This window comes from Protopterus annectens, chromosome 8.part0, assembly GCF_019279795.1.
Source record: "Protopterus annectens isolate FY-2018-M chromosome 8.part0, PAN1.0, whole genome shotgun sequence".
NCBI classification, from domain to species: domain Eukaryota; kingdom Metazoa; phylum Chordata; order Ceratodontiformes; family Protopteridae; genus Protopterus; species Protopterus annectens.
In genome coordinates, this window is record NC_056741.1 from 1,595,445,154 (window position 1) to 1,595,472,026 (window position 26,873).

Consider the following 26,873-nt stretch of genomic DNA (forward strand, 5'->3'; position numbering starts at 1 on the left):
GTCCTATGACTGCTTGACATCTTCATAGTGAGCATAACAGACTGTGTAGGGGCCAGTTGTGCACATATGACCATGTTGCAATATGTTCAGATATGGACTACCTACACCAGGCTCGTCCAACATTGCTAGTGTATTCCACAACATGGGTGGACATTGGCAAACACTAGCGATGTTCCCTAGGCCATTTCTGATGCTAGTCACAGGGTGTGTTTGTCCTTCGACACACATTGTAACTGGAGTTTGCCATGACATATGTCATGGTTAGTATACTGTGCCTCCGTCTACCTCTGACATAACAGTGATACCCAGGGTTAGCCTACCATCTCCCATACACTCATCAGGATTCCTCTTGAGGGGTGTCGATATGTGGCTCTCTGGCTGACCTGTACCAGGAGTTTACTGAAGAGTGGAGGTGCCTTCTGTGTTATGGATCATTCTGTACAGCTTGTCCTATGTATGTCAGTGCTGGGGTTCAGGTCTCTCATGTGCATAGCTCACTGCCATTCAGATTGTACAAGGTGCAACATGTTCATTCATTCCAGGTTGGACATGGCTTCATACATCAGGCACAGCTTTCCTGTAGCTGGGAAGGATGGCGGTTTGTGGGGCTGCAGCTTGTTTACTCAGGCAACACATGGCATCTGTTCATGCTCTTTGCTACCCCTGGTGGGTACTGTTGTGGACTTTACAGTTGATGGAGGTGTCTGCTGCGGTATATCCCACAGGGGCTATTGTAGTCAGTTGTGACGCTGATGGAGGATGGCTGCAGAGCCACAGTGAGCTCCCCTTATCTACATCTGCCAACCTTCATGTTTGGGTGGGTATATGGTACATGTTTCTGTGAACACTATAGCCACATGTTTGTCCAGTGCAGGATATTTATCACCTTTTGTACCCAGGTCTCACATTACATGTTAGGTACCTCATGGGTTAACACCTGTGTGGTAATTTGTGGGCACTTACTGTATATCCACAGTGGTTGTCTATACACAGTTCTGCAATTAGCTTGCTGACATGGCTATGGCTACAGTTGTCTGTTTGTAGGTGGCCCTTTTGTGGGTTGCTTGTATCAGCTGGGGGTTGGATATGGTGGGCTGTTTGTACTCCTCTGCATACATGTTCAGTCACAGTCCTTCCATGTTGGCCTATACCTATGGGACATATATACAGAATGGGGGTGGGGGGGCCAAGATCAAGCCTTGTGGGATGCCACTTATATCCGCTTTGTAGTCTGACATGGATGCGGCATGTCTGACCATGTCAGTTCTGTCCTTGGTCTGGTTTGCAACCCCTCTACTGACATAGGGGTATATATTTAAGCTGCTGAACATATCCATACTGAACTCGTACAGTATTGTCTAGAAGCATGTGCATGGTCCAGCTACGCTGTGTGGACCACATTGCCCTCATCAATGACCTTAATGACTGCTTCAAATGGGTCAGACATGTTTAGGGGCAGGTTCTGCAGTTACAACAGCCACACTGTATAGGGTCCAGTATCAGTAGGTCCACAATAGCCTTCTGTCTGTGGTACATACTGATCCTTTCCATAGCTGTGCAGAACAAGCTTTTCAGGATCCTGGGGTGGTAGTTTGGAGTATCCATTCAGGCAACACCTTTGTTGTGATGGACCACTGTTGTTGTACACTGCTCTTTGGGTACATATCCTGTGGTAAGGCTGACATTGGGCAGTAGTGTGATTTGGCATTCCATTATTCTTGGAGTCCATGTTGGCCACAGCACAGGACACCATCACATACCTTTGCTGCTGTGTGTTCTGCTTTGCAGATGATGGCTGTTACCTCAGCATCTGCAATGTCAGGGGACCATCAGTCTGCTGGGATAGGTATTTTGCACTCAGGGTGGGGGTGTTTGCACTACACCTGACAGGTTGTATGTTAGCAATATGTGTGTGTGTTTGGTATGTTGTTTGTAATATCTGTGTGATTTGGAGCATATCTGTGGATGCCCAACATGGTTCCTACCATCAGTTGGGTAAGCCTTGTGATTATCCCTAGTGTCCTGTATGTTTTGTATCTTCATAGGTTCATGGGTTCATACTAGGCTATACACCCTAGGCGATTAGTAAGCCTAGCCAGAGTGTGTGTGTCTTTCGCCACCCCTTACTATGTTCAATTATGGCCATTTATGAAGTTCTTCACTGTGCCTCTGTCTGGTCATGACACAGTGAGGACCCCCAGTATACATGTACGGCCATCCATCCACTTGGCAATATTCCTGTTGAGGGCTGTCAGTGAGGTGCTCTGCCTACCATGGATTGGGATCCTGTTTCTGGGTGTGAGGAGCCCCTGGGTTATGTATCTGTCGCTCCAGCACATCTTATTTCATTATGTGTTGAGGGTGACATCTGTGACTCTCACAGCTCCAATGGCTTTGATTTCCTGTGGTGTAGCATGTCCATTACTCCTGTGTTGGACATGACCTTGTACAACAGACATACAATGCCTCTGTGTAGGCAGTGTGTGACTGCAGTCAGCTGGGGTGTCTGCAGCCAGGCAGCATATGACATATATTTCACACCCTTTATCTTGTTGGTGGGGTAACTATGAGGTCTTCCGAACCACTGCAGGTGTCACGTATGGTACATCCCATATGAGTCATTGTACTAGATTATGGGTCTGATAAGGGAACAGTACAGTGGCACAGTGACCTCTGTTGATGTTGATGTGAATCCTTTCATGATACGGTGTCCAGTATCGACAATCTTCATAGCCACATTGGCATTGTGGGTGTCACATGACAGATTAATGTCGACCTGTGTCCCTAGATCCCTGATTACTCCTTGCATACATAATGGTTTGACACCTATGTGGTAATTTGTGTGTACCTTGTCTGGTATTTGGTGGGACATTCATACTGTCCAGTGTCTTCGGATGTCTGGGTGGAGTTCTTGTGTGTGAGAGTGTGGTCTGTCACATGCTACAGACTGTACAGAAGTTTTGACTACAGTTATGTGCACATGGGTGGTCTCCGCTGCTTTGTGCATTGTCAGTTACCTGGCAATATGGGTGTCTGTGCTGCATATGGATACTGCCCTCCTTTGATGTTTTGGTGCAGGTGTTGGGGCCATAACACATGATATGTGGTATAACCTAGTAGTGCTGGTGTGCTATCACTAGGCTTGCAGCAGGCTTCTGTCACTGCACAGACATCAATGTTCTCCATAATGGGAAGTGCCTCAGGGGCATGCATATTGCAGTTTACACATCTGGCATTGGTCAGCATTACCCTTATGTTTCCTACCACTTATGTTTTCTAGGGGGGTGGTGGGTAGTCTTTTTGGCCTTGCCTACATACGGCTCTATGGAGGTGGCAAAGGCCTTATCCAGTATCCAGATGCACACGGGTAACAGCTGCAAGCCATCCCTGGAACAGCAGCATGGCTTGTCATGCTTGACATCTCAAGCAGACACACATTAGACCCTCTTGGACTGACAGCTGTAACTGTGCCAGCTGTTAAACATGAGCATTCTGTGTTTGTACTGTGGCATCATTCTTGGTGAGGGTTGGATGCTGCACACAGCCAGTGTCATACCGCTCTGGGGTACATACTCAGAGGCACCATCCATATCTCTTTTGATGTTGACCAGGGAGGTACATCTCAGGTAATTCACACCAGCATGGACATTGAGTGCATCATATTTCTGCTTGCTTTGGGGTGACCTGCGTACTTGTGTTATGTGGCATTTTGTGGCAGCCTACAGGTAGCTTACTCTACCCTTGCCCTTGTTCAGTCTGGTGAGTGGGACAGCAGTGTGTCTGCCTATACAGACACCTATTACGACTGTATCAGGCATGTTGTTTCTCCTTCTGGCCTATGACTGTTTGGCACACCAGCTTTGCGTACTATTCATTGCATGTGCTATGTTTGAAGGTTGTGGTTGCTTGTGATCTGCTTTGGAGGCTTCTGTTGGTGTGGTGTGTTTGTAATTTAGGCCTCCGGGAATATTTGTCTGTGTTTATGTGTTTGGTTTACAGTTGTGGTAGGTCTATGTGGGACTGGGTTTGTGGTGTATGTGGTTACCTTCTCCTCCTGACTAGTTTTGACAGTACTGAGTTGGTGGAGCTCAACCTCTGGTTTGGATACATGGATGCATCTATCACATATATTTGTATTTATTGGGGGGTGTTGTGGTTGTCTGTGTACTTGGGACTGGTGTCACATTGCCTCTGGATTCATAGATTCTACTTGTTGTGGCTGGACTTAGTGGATTGTATGTGTGGACATATGTTATTGCCATACTACTGGTCAGTGATTACTTCCCTTTTTATGTTTGCTCTATCATGTGGTAGCTTCCTCATTCTCTTGCATGGTTTGGTAATGGCTGGAGGCCAGCATGCCAGATGCCTGCATGTATGGCATTGTGTGTTGTTGTTATTTGTGATTGCATACTCCAAGCATTCCTGGCTGTGTTCATGGAATGCCTGTATAACATGTTCTGTGGTGTGTCCCATATTCTGCACTTGCACAGGGACTTTTGTGGATTCAACATCGGTTTTGAGGGCTGCAACCTATGCTTTACACATATAATCAATCTCAGTCCAAAACGCTACCGCGAATGAATATGTGAATTTATTAATTTTTTATTAACAACCTGCGCTTCATCCCAACACATTAGGAGGCATTATTAGGATTTAGGAACAGAGCTGCTAATAAATCAGTGGCTGGACTGAACTCATTCATATTCATTCACGGATTGTGGCAGTTTTACTTCCTATACAACTCTTTTTGTGGACTATGCTTTACACATGTTTTTCACTGTGGTATTCTGGCCAAGGACTGGGGTCAGGATGTGTATATCCAGTGTGATTACTCTATGGTCTGGTCTTACCAGTGAGGGGTACACTTCTCATCTTGCCATCCAGTACACATGTTGCTGATTATCACATCCAGTATGCTTACCCCTCTTGTGGGAGTGGTACATTGTTCCTGGCCATTTTGGTTTATGGAATCTGGGTAATTTTCTCCTACTGTGTTGGTGCTAGTATAATGCTCCCGGTGTATGTCTGGGTATTTTCAGTCAAGCAATATAATGTGGTTTGGGGGGCTTGATATATTCATGTATTCCAACATAGGCCAGGTGCAGTTCCTGGTATTAGGACAGTAGTCTGCAGCAGGCTATATACTGGGAGGCGGTTTAGCCATTGGTATTTGACCATGGCTAATCCATGCTGCTTCTTGTTGTGGTACCAACATGGGGGTGTGATTATCCTTGCCATTTCTTGCTAGCCACCCTCCTTTTGTAGCTTGTTCCATGTTTTGCGGCTGTACAGCACAGTATGAGGTGTGACCTGATAGTGTTAGGGTGCTGATGTGAGCCTTGACCCAGTTCTCTATTACAGGACTGGTATCTACATTCTCCATACTGTGTGTGTTTACACTGCACACATCTTGCTGTTTATACATCTGTCATTGGGTAGCATTACATCTAGGTTCCTATCCCTTGTAGAACCTATGAAGGTGGGTTTGTGTTTTGAGACTTACCTATTCAGGGCATGCTGTGGGTACTGACAGCCTTTGCCAGTATCCATGGGGCATGGCATGATAGGTGCACACCACCCCTAGCAGGTGGTGCATCATGTCAAGCTCCGCATGTCTTCCCAGCCTGAAACACATTGGCTCCCCTTTGACTAACTGCATTACTTCAGCCAGTTATTGTACTTGATCATCCCATCGTCATTTTGTGGCTTCATGCTTGGTGAGGGTGGATGTTAGTCAGGGTGCTCAGGTGTGCATATAGTACATGGTGTTACATTACTTAACACATAGCATTCATGCCTCAGGTGGTGCTGCAGGGCTGCCTCTGTCGGATGCGCATATTAAACTTCCCTGTACATGTTTGTGAGCAGGTCATGTCATTTTAGGCATCCATGTTATTATTTGAGTGAGTCAGAGGGGGTATCATTCCCAGGGTTCCTACTGAGCCAGTGTATGTGCTATGTTGCCTCTTTGCCAAGGCCAGGGCATACTGGGCACGCCTCCTTCTGCCTACTGGGGCAGGCTCAGGTTGTTCCTCCTCTGAGTCATGCTCTGCCTGTGATGGCCTTGGCAATGGTGGGGGGCTGTTTGGCCAGGCCCTATGCTGGTCCTGCTGCAGCTGTTTTCGCAAGATCATATTATGTAGCATAGCACATACCATGACAATTTGGATACATGTAGTTGGTGTGTACTGCAAGGCTCCACCAGATGTGTCCAGACACTGGAACCGTGACTTGAGCAGCCCAAACACACGCTCTATTACATTACGTGTTTGTGCGTGTGCCTCATTATGGCATTCCTGTTTAGGTGTGTGTGTGCGTTTCTGATGGGTGTCATCAGCCATGGCTCCAGTGCATAACCTGCATCCCCCACTAGGTGTCCGTGTGGGATGTCCCCACTGGCAAATGTCTGGTACAGCTGCGTCAAATGCCAGATGTGGGAATCGTGGTAACTCCCAGGGCAGCCAGCACACACATTCATTATTATGCCCTGGGCATCACACATGAACTGGCAGTTGATGGAGGGGAAGCCCTTGCAGTTAATGTAGGCCCTACCCTGCTCACCGGCTGGTGCTTTGATGCATATGTGCATGCAGTCTATTGCACCCAGTACCTCAGGGTATTCCGCTATTTGCTGGAAGAGACGCATATTGCTGGCCAATACCTCACGGGCATTGGGGAAATATATATGATCACCGACATGTGCTGACATGGCATCCAGGAACTGGTGCAGTACCCTGGATGCTGATGCCTGTGATATCCCCATCATATCGCCAGTTGGTCTCTGGAAGGTACCTGTTGCTAGTATTCTTAGGCCAACACATACCTTGGTTTCCACTGGGATGGGTTCCCCTCTGTTGGTTCTGTGTGTGAGGCATGGCTTGCACAGCTCAACAATTTGCTGCAGGAGCTCTCTGTCCACTCTATAGCACTCTACTATCTCCAGCTCATGTAACCCATGGTAGGTGACCCTGGGCCTGTACACTCTTCTCCGTCTCCTCACTGTGGGTTGTCTGGCACCATCTGCATTGTCACCACCCTCAGCAAGTCGCCTATGTCTCATTATGACAGCTATGGCAGCCCCTAACATTTCTGCTCTGAGTGAAGCTTTTTCAGTTTTCACTTCTATTAGCTTACTCCTGTCTTGCAGTGTCTCTTAAGGGAAAGATCCTGCACTACTGTTTGCAGAGTTTTAAGTGCTGGGCTGGGCTACTATTCTGCCTGTGTAATTGCCTGCTTCTAATTGTTTTCACCTGCTAGCTTCAGCAGTTATCCCTGCTAGCTTCCTATTAATTCTGTTGCTTCCTTTTTCCTCTCTGTTTCCTCAGGGGGGAGCAACGTGCATACTATCAGAAACACGCTCACAGTGGCTTACACGCGTGCACACATGCTTACATGGTTCAGAATCTACTTATTCAGGTTAAAATGCACGTACACCCGCGCAAACACTGTTACACGTCTGCCAACAGCCTGCAACATACTCAGCCTGCCATACACGTGCACACACCCGCGCAAACAGTGTTAAACATCTCCCAACACGCTCCCACATGCTCAGTCTGCCTTACACGCATGCACACTGCCCTACTCACGCTTCATGGTGCACACACGTGCGCATGCACGCCCAGCAAGAAACTTTGGTGTAGGTAACAGTGTACACCTTCCATTTCTTGACTTTCCATGACTTATCTAGTGGCACACCTCTTTCCATGATCTGTGCCTGTCATCTGTCATGTTACACTGGCCTCCAATGAAGTGCATTTCTTTCTACCATTCCCCCCTTTGATGTCACCTATCTCCTACTCTATTCCTCCCCCTTATGTATCTTTTACACTTCTCATACTGTGCTCATTTGCTATGTGACTGTGAGATTCAGTATCCAAACCCTCATTTACATGAGATTGCCTACTAATGCTTAGTTACATGTCTTAGACTCAGCTTCCCCCCTTAGCAACCACTACACGGTGGCCATGTTGTTTTTGGTCTGCTGGTCCCTGCATTGTCATTCCATGTATTGCATGAAACCCACATTTGTGGGTTTATAACCTTCATTTTCATGTTTTATACAGTGCAGCCCGTTTGTGCGGGGCTGCGCTGGGTTTAAACATCGGCGATCACCGAAAAAACAAATTATATTTTTATTATTTGGGCATTGGGTTATATTGCCAATGGCCACATATTTGGCCATTGGCATGCTGCCTGAGTTATATGCACCCTTTTTTTGGAGCTGACATGGCTCCGTTGTGGAATTTTCAGAAACGTACTCAGTTGTCAACTGAGTACATTTCTGCAGCTAACACGTCTCTTACACGGACTGGTTTCTGTTTCGTGGATCGCTAATATACCTCATTTGCATACCTTTCGGATGCAAGTGAGGTATTTAGCATGTCCATGCCCAGTCCGTGTAAAAGACGTTTTAGCTGGTCTCTTACACTGAGTTTAGGACCGTTCCTGGATCGCGAGGCTTGCATGGAGTGTTGCACGTCTCTTACACTCTGTGCAAGCCTTCGTGAATCCTGCCCTCCATCTCTCAACATATTTCTATTAATATCACACTAGTATCCTATCTACATACTACTTGTCTTCCTTAATTTCTACAAACTTTACTACTGTCCTCTAATTATCCATGTAGGTAGTTTTTTCAGTTACCTTTCTAATAATCCTTATCTAAAATAATTCTCCTTACTCTCCTATCACTAATGCTCTTCTCCCCCCATCTTCAGTTTCATCATATCTGGTCCCATCCAACCTATGCTAAGCTCCCCTACAGACACTACCTCTTACATCAATAACACAAATCACTCCTACTGCTCATCTCCAAACAGTTTCAAACACAGCTATACCTGTTCAACATTATTAAATCTTACCTTTCATTGTTTCAAATCCCATCATCAGTCCATTTTCTAGGTTCACGAAATACGCTTAAATTTATCTCAGTAAACACACATAGCATGTGCAAAAAAACCTCTGAGTCGCATGCTTGGATAACTGCACCATCTCCTGACATACTAGTAATCACTAGTGTATATTTGTGTATCCCTTGATTTCTTTCATAGAATTAGATCTTGCTGAAATTGTAGCTCTATTTGCTAGATTATGCATACCTTCAGGAAATAATGATAAGTGTTACTTCTTAGTCTTTCAAGAGCTATTTTTGTGACCCATTATTTTTTGATATTTTTTAGGGAGTTTATTTGATCAAGAAAGGATTCATCACCTTTCTAGAATTATTTTCTTTTTAAGTTTGTGTAACTGACAGTATATCTAGGAATTCTTTTCCTCTATTGCTTAACTTTATTTTTACATCAGTTTGACACCATTCCATAAATATATGCTTCAAAAGCATCCCAGTCTATAAGTTTATATCATCTTTATTATTAATTTCCAAAAACATATTCAATTTCTTTAGTGAACCACTTTTTATATTCCTGTCTATTAACAAGGTATACTGAAATGCTAGAAGTAAATGATAAACTCTTAAAATTAGTTATTAATTTAAAAAAGATCATTATGATCTGAGTGTGGACATAAGATGATTTTGAAGTAGGAGATTCTAGAAATCATATCCTTGGAAATGAACACTTGATCCATTCTTGAATGCATACTATCTACATGTGAAGAATAAATGAAATCAAGTGAATTAGATTATTTTGAACTATGAACCTATGAATTAGATTATTTTAATACAAACAGATCCTTTAAACATGGAAGGTCAGTCCAGATTTTAAGTGCCTTAACTGAAGGAAATAAAACTGGATCCTTAACTGGACCTGATTCCGATTTTCCAAATATACAGTTAAAGTCCTCTCCCATAATATTAGGGGTTCTTATTAGATGACCGAAGATGCATTCTATTGAATGTGTCTTGGTTAAACTTAAAACAACGAAAAGGCAAAATACCGAAGCGGCTTTTAAGCAAATTCTTTTCCCAGGGAAAGAATTTGCTTGACCGCTTCCATTACTTTGCCGTTTTCAGCACTGTAGTGCACTCTCAGAGTTGGCATATTTAAGTAGGGGGGTGTGGGAGGCAAAGCCCCCCACTTTATACATTCTTTCAATTTTTTTTTCTTTCTTTTTTTTTTTTTTTGGAACAGCAAATTTTTCCCTCGGAAAAAAAATCGCTGTTCTGAGCATTTGAGATTGTAAGCTTTCACTTACATGGGGTCGATTATTGATCGTTCGCTTTTTTAAGCCTTCAAAGATATAATCTAGACCCTAATAATACCACCCTTTGTATTGCTAATAACTTCAAATGTTTCTCAGCTGAGCTGATCCTTATGCCTTCATAGCATTATACATAAGAACAAGTCCATAAACTGTTACACTGTGCCACTGCAAACAAACCATCGTGGTCTTCCTTTCGAAAAGTTACCTTTGGCATTATCATCTTATTCCACTGTACTGAAACTCCTCTTCTCGTATTTGTATGGCTGGATTGTGCTGTGCCAATATTGTCTCTGAGATAATTGGTATCTGTGTTTGTTCTATTAATATGGGTTTCCTATAAATAAATTGCTTGTGCTTTGTCGACATTTATTTATTTATTTATTTATTTATTTGAGTAATTTCTCTCTTTTAGGGCTACTATTTAAACCATTTATGTTTACTGACATGCAGTGTAATCCCATTTGAGGTTATTGACAGGTACTGATAAATTGTAACATCAAAAATCTCAGCAGAACATTTCAATTTTGACTCATAACTCTTATGTTTCTACCATGAAATAAAAATGTATTTTCTAGCATAAATCTAGCATAGGTTTATTAGATTGTATTTGATCTTATGCATCATTAAAATAAAGAATAAAAAATCAAAAAAGCTACCAAACAAATTTAATCATTTAGAACTACATTAACTATATCCATAATGTCTACCCAGACTCCTAGCCTGAGTAGAAAGATCTAGTCAAGCTATCCTACTAAAATCACCCTACAGAGACTTGTAGCCAATTATATCACATACTTAAAGTGTTCAATGAGGCCGAGCTAATGCAGCTGACAAAATTCAAGTATAATAGTTTCACATTTAACTAAATTCTTCATATACATCCTCCTCCTCCTCAAAGTTTCCCTAATAGCAAACAAAAAGGTTTAGATGCTTATTTTAATTATTTAATTAATTGTATTCCCCACCATTAAATGCCCCCATGTCCCAACATCAATGACTCCCTCTGTATGATGAATATCCTGTAGGAGCAGCAATGTCTGTAGTGCTTTTACCATTTCCTGATCACACTTTGATGTTCATTAGAACTAACATAAACTAAATATGTTGCAAAGGATACACTATATCAAAATGAAATGCCTCTAACCCTCAATTACATCACACTATAAGGAAATGAAGCAAACAGCTTTATACGGAGTCAGGCTTCTTGTCTTATGTACATACAAGTACTGAAAGTGAAATAAAGAATAACAGCAAAAAATATACTTATTTTCATGTAAGACCTGAAGGTGGTAAAGTCTCTGTGAACAGCAAACACAGAGACAACAATAATGCTTAAATGCAATCCTAGGTTTAGAGGCTAGGGATGCAGTTAGTGACTAAATGATTACTCCTACTATCTAAATTACTCTGTGGTGCTATTCATTTTCCAGAGGTCACTTTAGGAAGGGTTGGCCACCAGAGCTGAAACGTTACAGAACAAATCGGAGACATTCAAAGATGCAGAAGCTTTTTAAGATTTAAACATGGTGCTAGTTGCAACAAATGGAACTGAGGTTTTGGCATAAACGGCTCATTGCAATCTGTAGTTAATACTGTATGTAACAAGGTAATTTACCATCTTCTACTTCAAAAACAGCATTTCAAAACAGAAGCTACAAATGTGTCTGCCTTCACTATAGCTTACGACTGGAGTTTCTATTTCTTTATTTTGCTGTGGTATCATTTCCATACTTGCAGAGTGTGAGGGTAGGTGTCTACTAAGTATTATTTTCCATTGTACATTCTGTACTGGTTGCACTCAGATTATTCTTGGTTTATTTTGTCAATATAATTCTCTGTGGGCCTAGATGCTTACATGAGAATAATATCGTTTTCTGCTGAACATTATATTTCTGTGCTGTCATCAGTGGTAACATACCATATGCAGAGATCCCCAGCAATAAAATTAACACCAATATGCACCCTGAAACTATGTAGTTTCAGTGGTGAATGATGCCTTCAACTAGTACCTAGCTAACCAGTTCCCATTTTAGAACTTGTTTTCCTTTTGGGAATCTGACTATCCCTGTATACTGTTCTAAATGGTGAGGGATACCGCTTAACAAAGTACTAAAATGATTTAAGCAGTGCGTTCAGGCATTCTTATCCTGTAGACAGGAAGCTCATTATTCATGGCATGAGATACATTTATATAATAGACTTGGAAAACAGCAGCTTTTTCACCAGTACTACAGTGGATAACAGCAGCAATCAATCACTGTGCTGTGTGAGCACAGCTATAACATTACCAGATGTTAAAGCCAATAAGAAATGAGTCTACACTAACAATATGAACTGTGACAGGCAGATGTTTTCAGAATGTCATGTGTCACAGTCTTTCACATGACATTTACTCAAGATTTCAGTATTACCACAAACACTGCAACAGTCACTGCAGAGTAAGATGCAACTGCATTGCTATGACTAGGACTACCATTTAATGCGCAACACGACTGTTGCAACCTGTAACACTGTGTTACTACCACGTGCAGGGCATTTTAAACAGCCAGTTCAAGACAGTTAGTTCAGCTGCAGATCTTACCTGGCACGGGAACAGGCCTGGGTCTTCTGTACAAGCACTTACATATTTAATCATCTGATCTTGAGATGATTTTTATTTTTTTTTGCCATGGCCTGTGCCTAAAACACACAGAAATATATACCTGTAATATGAAAAAAGGTTATTCTTAAAAGGAATAGAGAAAAAAATAGCAATGTAAACGCACGTGCTAGCAATTCAGATGAAAGGTGAAACAACTGTTCTATGCAGTTAAACATAAAGTATGAAAGCTAGCAAATACAAACCAGTTCATCTAAAGATATTGCCTGTGTCATTCTGGCAGTTTGTATTTCTTCACTGTAACAATTATCTATGTCAAACTGACATCTTTCATCAACTCTTAGATGTTCTCTTAACATTTTCTTGAAGGCAAATAGGCTTTGATCATTTCTAGTCTTAGCAAGTGGGCAGTTTCAGTTTACTGGTAGAAACTTCCTGAAAGCTCTCTCCCTCGGAGGAATGGTGCCCTTCTCAGATTAGGGTCATGCTGATCACTGGACCTCAATGGGTAGTATTACTCTTTTCTTATTAGCTTTTGAATTACAGGACAGCAATATGCAGATATAATAGTTGAAATGTAAAGGATATTTAATAGTAAGATGATCTACCTGAGATAGACATTTAACCTTGGAAAAGGCTCAACAGTGATGTTCGCTGGATTCTGAAAAGATGACAAAGTGATGCATCTTACCATGGGAATGGAAAGACTGGAGATAGTACAACATAGTTCAGTCCTGCAATAAATGCATTAATGGGGTACTAAGAGGCCTTTTTTGCTCAAAAATATGCAGAAACTGTGGCATTGTGCAGAAAACCCCTGTTGCATAATTGATTATGCTTATAATACGTTTGGTAGACATTAACTATTTACACAGTTAAATACATAAAGACTTTAATACCATTGTGTCATCAGCATAAATAGCAATTTGAGGCTTCGGCAATGTAAAAACTAAATGATTATTAAAAAGGTAACTAGATTGTGATCCACTACTGAACCTTGTGTGATGTCTTACAAATGATTTCTCTAAACTGTGGTTATGTAACCTGTGCTAACATTAAAGGAATGTGCATAGACGTAGCCAGGGTTTTTGAATTATACCCCAGTGTCAGAATATAGTCTTCTTGTCACCTAGAAGTATAGTCCCTTCATCTCAGACAGTGCATGTTTCTGGACAGTATACCTTTTAACAGCTGAAAAAAAAAATCCTCACATGGTAGCCTTAAGTAAAATAAGACAAACATTTAGTCAACCAGGCACTCTGAAAGAAAAATGCCATTTCACATGCAAAACCATAAACCATGGTAAATATTCCAATTAAAAAACAAATTCTAGCCTATCTCATGGCACAAAATATCGACTTTATAAAGAGTATGCTGTATAGTACATGGTGCATGCCTTGCTATATATCCATGGCTAAGTCATGTGAGCAGCTGGTAAACCACTTGCATTACTCATTCTTGAATAAAAGTTCCCTAGTTTTATGAGTAGCAGAGTATTGTCAACCATTTTGAAAGTTCTTCTTAAGATACTAACTGACAAAGTCTTAACTCAGCTGAAAGTTTGTTACAAAGTAACTGATCTTCCCTCTGCAACAGTCCACTTTTCCATTACTAAAAATGTATTAATGTCTAAATTAGAGCATAGTATACTTACTATTACTTTTATTGTATTCCGCATACAATACCCACAGAATGGAAACTGCTGGGAACAGCATATGTAGTTTTATCCTTCCAGCAGACCCCTTAATTCATCATTGTAAACCACTTAAACATTCACTGGCTTTCAATGATTGACCGAAGTACTTAGGAGAAAAGTAGCCCAATCTTCAAAGTTCTATTATTTATAATTTATTTATTTGTTAGCATTTATTTATCAAGATAGTCTGACTTGACACAAGGCCCCTTTTCAGCAGAGGCTTGGGGGGTGGGGGGTCTGTTCAAAATACATGCAACACATTTGCAGAAAGATAGAGGAGTACAAACATTGCAAACTATCAGTTCATGTTACAGCACTGAGCAAGTAGTCTTAACTATTAACCCAGAAGCGAAAAGAAATCAAGTAGTTTGAACACTAAGAACAGTTAAGTAGTAGCTTTTATGGTACAGAAATAACTTGTATGCATTGTATATGTTACAGATATAGTTATAGGCCTAAAATCAGCAACAAGAGAGCATGACAGTGAGATGTCTGTGAACAAGCAAAAGCAAATATTTTGATAGTAGAGATAGGTATGGACTGGAAACACAGTTTACTGGGCGTGTAGAGCACACCGAGAGGATGAGGAAGGATGGGCTGCAGTCATTAACAGAGAGGATTCAGCACTAATGAAGCATGAATTGAATTGTTTGGCAATGCTTTCAGAGTGATTACTTACTGATGGAGTTCATTGAGAAGATGGACCAGGATGAATGAGTTGATTGAATGAAGACCACACAAACTCTTAGTGCAACAAAAGTGGACAAAGCATAAAATGATGGGGGGGGGGGGCAAGGGTCCAAAAATAGGGAAAGATTTTAAATATCACTATACTAGAGAAAACAAAAACAAAAAAAAACACAGCCACAGATAAAGTAAACCATTTAATAATACACTCTAGCTCCTTGAAACAAAAGCCTTCAAAGGAGTTAACATTCATTCAAACAAACCAGCTATATATGCATTCAAATAAAACAATTAACACTCCAATAAAACAATAAATCACCTAATTAATAACACATTTCCAATCATAATCCCTATTTAACCATTTAGTATCCAAAGTATTATATTTCAAAACATAAATAGTTTCTTTATACAATAATTTATGTTTAAAATTTGCCTTTCTCCTGCCTGTAAAATAACTTGTTCTAAAATACAGCCCCTTAACAATGAAGCATCATTTGCATGGAAATTCTTAAAATGTACGGTTAGAGGGCTTTCCAAATGCATATTGTTAACATCCCTAACATGTTCTTGAAATCTAGTTCTGAAAGCTCACTGACTTTCACCAATATAAAACAATTTGCAGGGACATTGCAAAACATAAATTATTCCCTCAGGGGTCCATACTACAGTCAAATCTACACACAGGTTTAAAATTAACATTATTAATTTTGAGAAAATAGTTGACCACAGTAATGGCAAATAGAACATTTACCACATTTCTAATTGCCAACATTAAGCTTCACATGAACATCTATACTAGGTGTGGGTAAAACAAATTTATTATGTACTACAAAATTGGCTATATTTCTGCCTTTTTTGTAGGAAACACAGGGGACTCTGTTAATCTTATTACACAATTGCCTATCTGATAGCAACATAGGCCAATAATATCTCAAAGTCTCCACTATCTGTTTACTCAATATATTATATAGTGGGATGAAATAAATGTTATTTCTTACTACATCCTTCTCAACATCCTCCTTCCTATTATTATTACAATAATCCACCAATTTAATTCTATTATTGTTTACACCTAAATTATTATTTTTATTTTAACAGGCCCACTATTAATATTCTCACCTGATATATTGACTTCCTGTTGTCTTTCAAACATAACTCTTTGCAAAGCATTCTGAACTTCTTATTATAACCACTTTTAATAAGCATTTTATAAGTTTCATCCACTTCCTGTAAAAATTGTTTTTCTTGATTACACAACCTACTTAATCTAAGAAATTCACTATAAGGTAGTGCCCTCATCAAATGGCTAGGATGACAACTAGTGCCATATAAAAATATATTACTCCCTGTAGATTTTCTATAAATTGAAGTTTTCATTTTTTACTACTAACCGACCCTGTCAAAACTACATCCAAAAATTAACTTCTACTCCTATTTGTTGTCCCTCAAAATATAACTGAATCCTATTATTTTGTAAATCTTTGACAAATTGACCTACTAAATTTAAACCTTCTTTGCACAAAAAAAATTAAGTCATCAATGAAATGAAAATATTTCACTACATACTTACTAAAAAAACATGTGCCTATACAAATATTCCAACTCAAATTTTGCCATCACTATATTGGCATACATGGGGAAAAAATGCCCCCCATTGCTGTCTCTGGTTTTTGATGTTAAATCTCACTATTAAAGGTAAAAAAAATGTTCTTTAAGCAAAATATAACTAGATCTATAATAAAATTAGACCTGGGCATATCACCAAAAAATAATATAAAGACTCAACTCCATATTTATGTTGTATGTTTGTGTATAAACTCACTACACCTAAATTCAGCCAATACATATAATTTCCAATGGTATTAAAACCCCTTATGTAAAATACATTGAGTATCTCTTATATAAGAAGAAAAACCTTGTACCACAGGGAATAAATAACTATGTAAAAAATACCGATATTGTGCAAAAAATATCTATGTGCAGCTAAAATAGGACGGCCCTTCAATTTATCCAAACCCTTATGCACCTTAGGAAGGCAATAAAAGGTGGCCAAATTGCAATTGTATGGATTCAATTTCTTTTTAACATCATTTTTGTAAGATATCCTAACTTACAACCTTTCTCAAGTAATCACTGATATTCATAAATAACATTATTATAATTTTCTATATCACTCTTCTCATAAATGCTCTCATTATCAAGATGTTCATAACACATTTTCACATATTGCAAACAATTCATCACCATGGTTTTGCCACCTTTATCAGCAGGTTTGATTGCTAAATTCCTATTATTACCCAAATCCAACAATGCTTGACATTCATTTTATTCATATTATAACTAATCTCACATGTATTAAAGTTCTTACATAATTGTTATACTGCAAAATTGGAGGCAGCTGAAGAATTTTGAATAATAACATTTGTGAAAGGGATATAAATGTATTCTTACTCACCACACTATTAGTATCTAATGGACAATATGGACTGCCATAAACATCAGTTAAAATTTCACTTTCAGAAAAACAGGAATAAAAATGTTCTTCAAAACTAGAAATATCAACTTCAGTTTCTTTCATAGTCATTATTATTATTATCCAAAAAAACACAAAAGATAAAGTTTGCATACTAGCCTAAATATCTCACATTGTAGTACATAAAATCTGGGTAACACCCTTGGAACATATTTCAGCCACAAATTTAAAAGAGACACAGCTTCATCAGAGAAATTCACTCCAGAAATATTAACTAGCACATTATCATAGCAATTTATTACATTACTGCCATCAACCTTTCTTAGCATTTTGTTTAACATGTACATGTGTTCTATCCAATTGTTGTCCTTGTCCGTTCCTTGTTCTCTTTTGGTTTTTATATATTCCTCTTATAAAAACATAGACAGGTGTTAGAACAGGATTTGTGTTAGCATGTATTTTCTAAAAAATACAAAGTCTGAAGCTTAAATGTATGTCATTATTTAGGGTCTTCAATCCTCAGTGATATACCATAAAACCACTAATTTTATGATGAAAAGACCAAAAATATACAGCAAAAATATGGAGATTCTGCAAAAATCTTGACAGTTGAGAGATATGCTAAAGACCAGAATTGTTTAAGGATGAATCAAGTAAAGGTTTGTATAAAACATTTTTCTCTAATTTGATATACCTTAAGCAGAGATTCTCAACTGTTTATATTTCAGTAAGTTAGCTTCCATTTTCCCCCATTAGTAACCACCTCTGTCCCTTTGATTAATTCATTGTTTAGATTGTCTTGGTAGCTATGAGGCTGGATTAAATTGTATGCTTTTTTGCTCTGAAAGGGGCTAATTAATTTAGAATATTTAGAAAATTTGAGCTAAATAAGCCTACTTCTGAATCTAGTTGGATGGTATGTAAACTCTGCCAGTTGCCAGGTTTTAGGTTGGATATTAATGCATCTATTTGGAAGGTGGATAGGTTATGTTGCTGGAACTCATGGATAGGTATATGCTCTTTGATTGCAAAAGTAGGGAGATGTTGACTTCATGAGTCAGGGAGTGAATCTGTGGACATCATATTGTTTGGAGTGTTAGTCAGGATCCAGTCTAAAGTAGATGTTCTCTTACTGTTTTTGTTGTATTTCGTTGCTGTGGAGATGAACTGATAAAAGCCACAGAGGCTGATAACATTGTGGGTTGATTTATTTGTTATGGTGCTGAAATTACCTAGTATTAAGGCTTCTTGAAGGATGGAAGCTGAGAAACAAGAAAATGGCTCTTCTGCTGCCAGTATTACTAGGGATATGTTAGTTAAAAAAATTTTATTTTCTGTTCTTGAAGTTTGTAATTCTGATTTGAGGGGGGGAGACTTTAGAAATTTCATTGAACAGAGGGAAGCCATGTGGCAGATTCGTTTAAAATCTGACAAGAGTCCTGGTTTAAATGGAATGATTAACATTAAATGTTTTTTTAAAAAATGGCAAGTTAAACATTAAGAAAGAAAATATTGCCTCTTTGTTTAGATAAAGTGTTGTTTCTCTTTAAATGTTTTTAGAATTTTTAATTAATTGGTAAATTGAATAATTAAAGTGCTATTTAAGAACCTTTGTTTTTTGTAATAGAGTATTCTTATGAAGTCTTCTGACGAAAGCGGTAATAAATTGATTCTACGCTATTTCACTTGTGATTTGCCTCAGTCAATTGTTTCCTGGCCTTTGTTCTTTTGTTTTTCAACAGTGGTATTTCGTTTGGGTATTTGTGTTCGTTTTTTACCATGGCCGAGGAAACAAACATTGATGAACAATTGCTGAATCTCAGCGTTCACCCTACTCCAGGCTGTGACTTAGATTTAAATATGAACAAGCTGCTTATTTCGACGTTACTTGACATTCAAAACTCCTTAAAGTTTTTGATGTCCAAGGCTTCAGGCAATCCATCTCCAGCGGTAAAAGCTTCCAGTCCCTGTGGATCCTTTAAAGAATTAGACACTGTGATCGAGGTCGACGAACAACCAGTAAGAAACAACAATAGTGAAAACGGACGACAGTTTCCGGTTACTGAGTCAGCGGTTAAACCTTTGCTGGAACCTATGGTGAATCCGTTCTGTGGACTTTCAGCATCTATTTGTTCTATTTCAAACGAAGAGTTAATACAACAAACGGATTTATTAACCCGACTTTTAAAAAGGTACCGGTCTCTACACATAGAAAATTGTTATTTTGAGCGATGTATTCAGCTCAAGGTAATGCCAAAAGGATTACGTTTCTTCAAATGTCCCAACGGCGTGCAAATCGGCGACCCATTGTTTGGGACTCTAGTATCGTTTTTCAATGACACAGGTATGACATTCTTAAAAATATTAAGCGATAACAATGTGGCAAAGATGAACACTTTAAAGGCTGAAATTTCTGAAGTAGAAAGCAACATCAGGAAAGTGTGTAGTGTTTCGACACAGAATGATTTTTTTAAGAAATTGTTTGTGGATATTGAAAAGCATTCTTTAGAAGTTACAAATCGAAAGCAATCAAAATTAGAACGGGACATTACTAGTTACCGGACCAATTCTGCTTACAATTTCTTTGTTCCAGGGAACAAGGAGCCCAATTTTAGGGCTACAGGTCCGCATTACAACAACAAGCGTTTTTATAGTAACGCATTAAGTAACTATAATAAGCCTTCTCTTATGGAAGTTCAAGCTAACAGAAAGAACACCCCTTCAAGTACCAACAATGAAAGGGGTTTGTTTGGCCACTGCAATGGCATTATTGCCGATTGTGCAGTATCTAGTAATGATTCAGATGGTCAACTCACTAGTGATACCGTGACTGAAGCTGTTAATAAGGCGATTGATATCAATGCCGGTAATACCATAGAGAACACCAGCACTGGTACTTTGAACCCTGGTAGTTCGGCTTTTTTGGGGAAAAGAGTTCAGAACAGCAAAAAGGCTATGTTAACCAGGAGCAGAACATTCCTGGGTTCTCACTCATCAGAAGAAGAGAGTTGAACAATGAAGTAGTAAACGACGGTGATAAAACTAGTTTTGATATAATAAATCTCACTGACTTTATTTTTAATGAGGATGAGTTGCAAGTATTGAAACTTGGTCTTAATTTTGTTCCTACTGTTAGAGCAGATTACGGAAACACAGTTTTGGACATTAAAAAATTTTCCAGGAAGTTAAATTTGTCTTACATATTGAATGATATTCAAGTTGGGGACAACAATGGTTTAATAAAACCTTCAGTTTATAATCCACCTTTGGCACACACAATAAAAATATTTGAAGAGTCTTGTATTAACGACCTTGAGAATATTTTTTCAAGTAAATTTAAATCTAGGCACAACTTGAGTATAAATCAAAGAAAAGCTTTCAACAAATTACGTGATAAAAATAGTACTCTGCGCTTTATGAAAAGCGACAAGGGTGGTAATATAGTCATAATGACTCAAGAGCAGTACAATAATAAAATGAAGCATTTATTAAACAATCATGATGAATATGAATTGGTTACACCATTTTTTATCAAGAAAAAGGAAGCTTTTATTCATTCTTTATTATATGATGCTTTAATGAATAACGAGATTAACCTGGAAGTTTATGAATTTTGTGTGATTGAGAAGCCTAGGATAGGCGTTTTATTTGGCATTCCCAAAACACACAAAGATCTCTTGGACCCTCCCTTTAGGCCCATAGTGTCTTCCCCTCACTCAGTTACTGAGGGGATTTCATTGATTTTGGATGCCACTCTGGGACCTTTGGTTTCCAGACAGGAATCATTCATCAAAGATTCCTGGCATTTTCTAAATAGGATCAACAATTTTGTAAGCAAAGGTGTTTTTGATTTCAATAAACATATCATGTTTACTTTGGATGTTGAATCCCTATATACTTGCATACCCCATGAAGAAGGGATAGATGCCATCCGCTTGTTGTTGAGTAAAAGTGATGAATTTAGTACCGGTCAGATTTCTACTATTTGTAGATTTCTTGAAATTTTACTTTACCACAATTTTTTCTTATTTGGGGACTGTTATTACAGACAAAAAAGGGGAGTGGCTATGGGGTCTTCTGCAGCCCCTTCCTACGCTAATTTGGTAATGACATGGTGGGAGGAGTTCTTTTTAACATTGTTAAGAACTAAGTTCAACATCTTAGTATATCTTAGATTTGTTGATGATTTGTTTTTCATCATAGAAGGGGGCAGTGATACTATAAGAGAAATGGTTCAAGAGATCAACAAACAGGTTAGTTTTTTAAAGTTTAAGCTAGGCAATGTAGGTTTGCAAGTTGAATTCTTGGATGTTTCCCTGAGATGGGATTTTTTAGAAAATAGATTTAATAGTAAAATATATCGCAAGGAGACTTTCACGAATAATTATCTCCACTTTGACAGTGCCCACCAAAAACATACCATCAAAAATATCCCTAAGGGACAGTTTATCAGGGCCTGTCGAATGACATCATCTGAATTTGACTTACATCAAGAATTGTCATATATTAAAAAACTGTTTTTGAATAGGGGGTATCCTATTACTATGTTAGATGATATCATCACCACAGTTTTAAGTAAGAGAAATACCCTTTATCCTGCCATTTTGGATTACAAAGTTGATATTCAACAACAAGTGACAAGTTTTAATGTCCCTACTGACACAAGTATTATGGGTCCAGTGTGTTCTTTAGGTATGAGCATTGATGGGCTGGCTATAAAAAATGTGATCCAAAGAAATTGGAAAATTATAAAAGGGAATAGGGACATATCAAAAGTGTTGGGAGACAAACCAGTTTTTGTTTTTAGAAATACATTTAATGTTAAAAAAGCATTAGAAGACAATAAGACACAGTTAGTTACAAACAAAATTAACAGGAAAGGTGTTTTTCCTTGTCACAATTGTAACACTTGTAGGTTTCTTTCTGTGGGACCATTGATTGTCATTGACAGCATTGACAAAACTTTTCAGGTACCAGAATACATTGACTGTAACACTAGGGGGGTAGTGTACATTGGGCTATGTAGTGCTTGTCCAGCTTACTACGTCGGGATGACGACGAGATGCTTAAAAACACGCATACGTGAGCACTTATACGACATGAAGACGCATAATGATACCAATGCACTATTTAAACATTCACTAGTTTGTAGTAATTTTAAAAAATTTTTATTTTCTGTTCTTGAAGTTTGTAATTCTGATTTGGGGGGGGGGACTTTAGAAATTTCATTGAACAGAGGGAAGCCATGTGGCAGATTCGTTTAAAATCTGACAAGAGTCCTGGTTTAAATGGAATGATTAACATTAAATGTTTTTTAAAAAATGGCAAGTTAAACATTAAGAAAGAAAATATTGCCTCTTTGTTTAGATAAAGTGTTGTTTCTCTTTAAATGTTTTTAGAATTTTTAATTAATTGGTAAATTGAATAATTAAAGTGCTATTTAAGAACCTTTGTTTTTTGTAATAGAGTATTCTGATGAAGTCTTCTGACGAAAGCGGTAATAAATTGATTCTACGCTATTTCACTTGTGATTTGCCTCAGTCGATTGTTTCCTGGCCTTTGTTCTTTTGTTCTTCATATGAACATCTATACTAGGTGTGGGTAAAACAAATTTATTATGTACTACAAAATTGGCTATATTTCTGCCTTTTTTGTAGGAAACACAGGGGACTCTGTTAATCTTATTACACAATTGCCTATCTGATAGCAACATAGGCCAATAATATCTCAAAGTCTCCACTATCTGTTTACTCAATATATTATATAGTGGGATGAAATAAATGTTATTTCTTACTACATCCTTCTCAACATCCTCCTTCCTATTATTATTACAATAATCCACCAATTTAATTCTATTATTGTTTACACCTAAATTATTATTTTTATTTTAACAGGCCCACTATTAATATTCTCACCTGATATATTGACTTCCTGTTGTCTTTCAAACATAACTCTTTGCAAAGCATTCTGAACTTATTATAATCATTTTTAATAAGCATTTTATAAGTTTCATCCACTTCCTGTAAAAATTGTTTTTCTTGATTACACAACCTACTTAATCTAGGAAATTCTCTATAAGGCAATGCCTTCATCAAATGGCTAGGATGACAACCAGTGCCATATAATAATATATTACTCCCTGTAGATTTTCTATAAATTGAAGTCATGATTTTTTATTACTAACCAAGACTTTCAAAACTATATCCAAAAAATTAACTTCTATTCCTGTTTGTTGTCCCACAAAATTTAACTGAAACCTATTATTTTCTAAGTCTTCAGTGACTTGACCCACTAAATTTAAACCTTCTTTGCACAAAAAAATGTAATCATCAATAAAACAAAAATATTTCACAACATACTTACTAAGAAACATATGCCTATACAAATATTCCAGCTTGAATTTTGCCATCACTATATTGGTATACATGGGGCAAAAATGCCCCCCATTGCTGTCTCTGGTTTTTGATGTTAAATCTCACTATTAAAAGTAAAAAAAAATGTTCTTTAAGCAAAATATAACTAGATCTATAATAAAATTAGACCTGGGAATATCACCAAAAAAATAATATAAAGACTCAACTCCATATTTATGTTGTATGTTTGTGTATAAACTGACTACACCTAAATTCAGCCAATACATATAATTTCCAATGGTATTAAAACCCCTTATGTAAAATACATTGAGTATCTCTTATATAAGAAGAAAAACCTTGTACCACAGGGAATAAATAACTATGTAAAAAATACCGATATTGTGCAAAAAATATCTATGTGCAGCTAAAATAGGACGGCCCTTCAATTTATCCAAACCCTTATGCACCTTAGGAAGGCAATAAAAGGTGGCCAAATTGCAATTGTATGGATTCAATTTCTTTTTAACATCATTTTTGTAAGATATCCTAACTTACAACCTTTCTCAAGTAATCACTGATATTCATAAATAACATTATTATAATTTTCTATATCACTCTTCTCATAAATGCTCTCATTATCAAGATGTTCATAACACATTTTCACATATTGCAAACAATTCATCACCATGGTTTTGCCACCTTTATCAGCAGGTTTGATTGCTAAATTCCTATTATTACCCAAATCCAACAATGCTTAACATTCATTTTATTCATATTATAACTAATCTCACATGTATTAAAGTTCTTACATAATTGTTATACTGCAAAATTGGAGGCAGCTGAAGAATTTTGAATAATAACATTTGTGAAAGGGATATAAATGTACTCTTACTCACCACACTATTAGTATCTAATGGACAATATGGACTGCCATAAACATCAGTTAAAATTTCACTTTCAGAAAAACAGGAATAAGAATGTTCTTCAAAACTAGAAATATCAACTTCAGTTTCTTTCATAGTCATTATTATTATTATCCAAAAAAACACAAAAGATAAAGTTTGCATACTAGCCTAAATATCTCACATTGTAGTACATAAAATCTGGGTAACACCCTAGGAACATATTTCAGCCACAAATTTAAAAGAGACACAGCTTCATCAGAGAAATTCACTCCAGAAATATTAACTAGCACATTATCATAGCAATTTATTACGTTACTGCCATCAACCTTTCTTAGCATTTTGTTTAACATGTGCATGTGTTCTATCCAATTGTTGTCCTTGTCCATTCCTTGTTCTCTTTTGGTTTTTACATATTCCTCTTATAAAAACATAGACAGGTGTTAGAACAGGATTTGTGTTAGCATGTATTTTCTAAAAAATACAAAGTCTGAAGCTCAAATGTATGTCATTATTTAGGGTCTTCAATCCTTTGTGATATATCATAAAACCACTAATTTTATGATGAAAAGACCAAAAATATACAGCAAAAATATGGAGATTCTGCAAAAATCTTGACAGTTGAGAGATATGCTAAAGACCAGAATTGTTTAAGGATGAATCAAGTAAAGGTTTGTATAAAACATTTTTCTCTAATTTGATATACCTTAAGCAGAGATTCTCAACTGTTTATATTTCAGTAAGTTAGCTTCCATTTTTCCCCCATTAGTAACCACCTCTGTCCCTTTGATTAATTCATTGTTTAGATTGTCTTGGTAGCTATGAGGCTGGATTAAATTGTATGCTTTTTTGCTCTGAAAGGGGCTAATTAATTTAGAATATTTAGAAAATTTGAGCTAAATAAGCCTACTTCTGAATCTAGTTGGATGGTATGTAAACTCTGCCAGTTGCCAGGTTTTAGGTTGGATATTAATGCATCTATTTGGATGGTGGATATGTTATGTTGCTGGAACTCATGGATAGGTATATGCTCTTTGATTGCAAAAGCAGGGAGATGTTGACTTAATGAGTCAGGGAGCGAATCTGTGGACATCATATTGTTTGGAGTGTTAGTCAGGATCCAGTCTAAAGTAGATGTTCTCTTACTGTTTTTGTTGTATTTAGTTGTTGTGGAGATGAACTGATAAAAGCCACAGAGGCTGATAACATTGTGGGTTGATTTATTTGTTAAGGTGCTGAAATTACCTAGTATTAAGGCTTCTTGAAGGATGGAAGCTGAGAAACAAGAAAATGGCTCTTCTGCTGCCAGTATTACTAGGGATATGTTAATTCCTAATATATCTATTGCTATACATTTATGGATTTTCAATAAAGATATGAGGATTTTAGCTTTTTTTATTCTAAGGGGTTAATGGGATGAAGAGATAAGCTAATAGATGTTTTTTTGTAAAATTTTGCTAGTCCACCTGCCCTACCCCTTTTTCTGTCTCATCTGATGATATTGTGTCATAGTAGGAGAATTTCTTCATCATTTATATCTTGTTTAAGCCATGTTTTTATAACTATAGTGACAACTGGGGATTGTTGAACTATCCATGCATGCAGTAGTTTGCTTTAATGCTTAGGTTAATATTAACCAATGCAAGCTACAGGTTTTTGTTGGATGTGGAGTAGTGTTAAAAGTGGGAGATTTTGGTGGGGTGGGCTGGATGTGGAGTAGTATTAAAAGTGGGAGGTTTTGGTGGGGTGGGGTGGGTTGGGGGTGGAGTAGTGTTAAAAGTGGGAAGTTTTGGCGGGGTGGGAGTATTTACTAGTTGCTGTAGTGGGCCTGGATTTGGATGGACATCTCTGCAAAGGTTGATAATCAGAGGGAAGCATAGGTGGGTATCGGACTGCTTTTGTTTAAATTTCTATTGATGACAAAGATTGTTAGGCAGTAGGTTATGTGAATATTGAACATGTTTTAATTTAGTGAGTTTAAAATTGGCAGGAATAGGTG